This window comes from Saccostrea echinata, unplaced genomic scaffold (assembly GCF_033153115.1).
Source record: "Saccostrea echinata isolate AGI-Se365-2 ecotype Australia unplaced genomic scaffold, CSIRO_AGI_Sech_v1 ptg000076l, whole genome shotgun sequence".
Taxonomy (NCBI): Eukaryota; Metazoa; Mollusca; class Bivalvia; order Ostreida; family Ostreidae; genus Saccostrea; species Saccostrea echinata.
The window spans coordinates 947455-951457 of NW_026889825.1; positions in this window are offsets into that span (position 1 = coordinate 947455).

Consider the following 4003-nt stretch of genomic DNA (forward strand, 5'->3'; position numbering starts at 1 on the left):
GGGAATCAATGTACAGTGAATGACTGAGTGCCGCAAAGATGGTTTATTTAACAATTTTTTATGACATATTTACGAAGTGTTCCAATTGAAAAAATAAAACAAACTTTTTTTTTATAAAATCACATAGGCAGATACTTCTTGAGTATTGGTCAGTGATTTTTATGAAACGTTTCTTTGTGAAACGTTTCTTTATGTAGCCCTCGGGGGGGGGGGGGGGGGGCCTCCCCCAGTACCTTTGATGCGAAAAAGTTAAATTCTCCAAAAAGATGAAAAAACAGACATAATGTAACAGGAAGGACTAATAAATTTAACATAGTCGTAATTTTTAATTTAGATGATACAATTAATATGAACTCTTTTTTTTTTAATAGTGTTAAATAGCATAACTCATATTATTCAAATTTTTAAAAGAATACATTTAATTATTACGTAATATCTGTAGACTGTTGGTGACTTAAATATAGCAGTTTCCTTAGTATTCTTTGAACACTAATGTTGGACTCTGGATCGATTGCAGTATTTCTCCTAGATGTACCAGTATTTATAAGTGATATTTCGAAGCAATTACATGTAATTACTTACAAACGTACAAATACGTGATTCATGATGTAAATGTCATAAATACTCTTGACCAGAAAAGTTAAAAAATATTTCTTATCGCGAAACATAAACTAAGCCACTAGTCTACATGTAGTAAAATCTTAGATCATGTAGCACTAATATTAGTGCCTTGTTTACTTGAGAAAGTTGTGCTTTATTTATTGATTGCAGTTTTTATTTTGTCTGTTACAGTAAACATCCTGTCAGTTTTTATATACTAGTACATGGGAAACTTTCTTTTGGCAGTTTCTGATAACGATTTTTAAGTCCATTTTTCCTTTTTATGACGATGTATAATTTTCATTTCTATATTACTTGTGTCAGTTTCCACCATACTTGCCATTAACCATCCTTGGGTAAAGGAGACTCCAGTTCCCAAGGAGAAATTCTTTTAAAATAGTAAAAGTACGGGTTCAGTTTTTCATACGGTAGGAATAAGTGCCATTTTTTTTTTAAATTCCTGTAGCAAGCACAAACACTTGAAAAATTCATTTAGATATGCAAGTACCTCCTTATATTACATTTTCTTTTTTTTTTCAAGTCATTTCACTCAAGGGGTGGGTGTGGGGGGCAGGGGCTTTTGTAGGTCCAGAAAAGGATGCAGGAAGATGTAGAAACTTTCTTTTCTTCCCTCATAACTGGTCTGCAGGGCTAAAAATAGTAAATTTAATAAACAAAGATGACCAGTTATGTATAATACTAATGTCGATTCAGATTTTATTCAAAACATGATCCTTGGGGCTACGAAACCGTAAAGTTTTACATGTACATGGAAATATAAAAAGGGATTCTTGAAAACATTTCCACCTACAAGACAAGAGAATAAATCGGTCAAATTAATATTCAGCCATCGTCAAGTATTTGTATACAGATTCGGGATTATATCACAGTAGGAGGTCAGTCAAAAATCTATGTAAGAATTTATAGAACCAACTAATTGGGGGGGGGGGGGGGGGTTATTGTATCATATCATATGGCAAGCGATGTCATATTTAGGTAACCGAGTCACTTAGGTGATCTATTGTTATTGTCCGTCGTCGTGCGTCGGTCGTATACCTTTGACCTTCTTCTTATAAACCGTTAAATCAATTTTAACCAATTTTGTATATAGTATCTATAGATAAAGCGAACTATAATTTCTGAATTTCATGGTCTCTGTCTCCCTGGGCCCTGAAGGGGTGGGGTGGGTGGTGGTAAAACCATCAAAATTAGTATAATCTTCAAAATAGATCTACTTCTTTTTTATCCCTGGACATCAAGAATTAAGCAAAATTGTTGGCATGATTATGCTTGAAAACATTGAGCCCTCTACCAAGATTGAGAAATTCATGGCTTCAGGGTCAGGGGTTCTGGGGTTAGGATGGGCCATTATTGATTATATAGTGAAAATGCATAAATTCTTTGTAAACCTTTTCTGCTCCTGAGTATTAAGCAGACAAACTAAGTGCAATGTTATGATGAGCAAGGGTACCTCTGTTTAAATTTATTGCCCCTGGGTCAGGGGTTCTGGTGTTAGGATTGGGCTCTATTGATCAAATAGTGAAATGCTTTGAAAATCTCCCCCTTTATTCCTTGGCATCATAATGTAATTGACAGGTACATGTATATTGAATAAAAGAATTATACAAGAATTTCAAAGCATATTTTCAAAACATACTTCTGTAGATTTTAATGGTCAAATAGACTTGTAGGTAATGAATTAATAAACAAAAATAATTGAAATAAAAAAAATATAATTTAATTTGTACAATAAATATAAGATAAGGAGCAGAAAATGTGGATTGAAGTTTAATCTTACAAAATTAGTTACATGTTGAAGCATTAAATTGATCTTAAGATTTGTTATAGTAATTGCACCTAATAAAAGTGTAGGAACATTGGCTTCTACAGGCAAGCAATCTACTTTCAGAGTTGTCGCAGATTACCAAACAGACTATTCTATTGATTATCCTATTTCTTTTGTCCGAGCAACATATCTTCCTCTTATGATTTATTTTGCTGAATTATAATTATGATTACCATTCTATGGATCCGCTGCAGGGTTGTATCATACTCAGGTGACCGACAAGGTCCATGGGCCTATTTTTTTTTTCAAATCATTTCACTTGGGGGGGGGGGGGGGGGGGGTTAAAAGGAAAAGATGTCGAAATTTTAAACAGAGATGTTTTCACATTTTCATTTCCATATACAGAATTCTTGTGTCAGTTTCTACCAAACTTACAATAAAGCCTCCATGGGTAAAGGAAGCTCCAGATTGTTCAATTAAGGACAATGCTTCTTCTTTGGAAATAGTAGAAGTACGGGTTACAAGGGAAAAAATGTGAAGATGTGACATTCTCTATTGTGGTACATATTAGGCCTTAATTTCTGAAGTGACTGAGTTCTGAAGGGGTCCATTTACACTCACAAACACACACTCTCTCACTCACACAAACTAAGAGAGAGAGAGAGAGAGAGAGAGAGAGAGAGAGAGTTTGTGTGTGTGTGTGTGTCTGTCAATATTATAAATGTACAAAGAGACTTAGTGTCACAAGAGAATTGTCTAAATAAGGTAATAGAAGTTGTATAGTTGGGAGTGCTGGTAGTAAATTAAAAACACAAAAGGGGGTGTTAAACATACTTTAACCCCTCCCCCAATTTAAAAATGCATGTCCTCCTAATGCCCCCATTGTGGCCACACTTTTGAAACCTGGTATTTGTGGAGTAATTTCTGAACAAGATTTTAGATTCGTCTCCGAAGTCGTGTATACTGCTTTTAATTGATGCCATTATGTTTGTGGTATTATATACACAATGCTAGAAAATGATAGCTGCAAATTTTCTACATATTTATGGATATTTTATAATACTATGCGGGTTAAGACCTCGTTTTATAGATTTCTGTTGAGTAAATGATTTTGTATATGACAAAGTTTATCTAGTCTTTATCATGCCATATTTAATGCCTTTTTTAACCACTATAAATCATTTAATGCCTTGGTCTTTCTGTCAGTTGCATACCATTGATACATTGTATTTCGAATGCACCATTTTCCATATTGTAATATTTCATGTTCAGTTAAACAGCAGGAATGAAACTGGGTAGGTCAACATTTCTCAAATATCCATTTCAGATTTATATAACTCAGATCATGTTCATCTCTCTACCTTCAAAATTTAAACTTGACTTTTTAATTACTTCTAAATTGAATTTAAACGATAACTTGCGGACACAATTTAAGTAAATCATAATAAATGTACATTCATTTGTTATATTTGCTCGGATTGTTATTTGCTGTTCCTGATTATTTTAAAGTATCGGTTATTTCCATGCTTAAAAAACATGCATAGAAAAAAATTATATATCTCCTGGGTTTAACTTTTCTAAATTTCCTGTATTGGAGTTACCTCCCGTTTCAGAGTG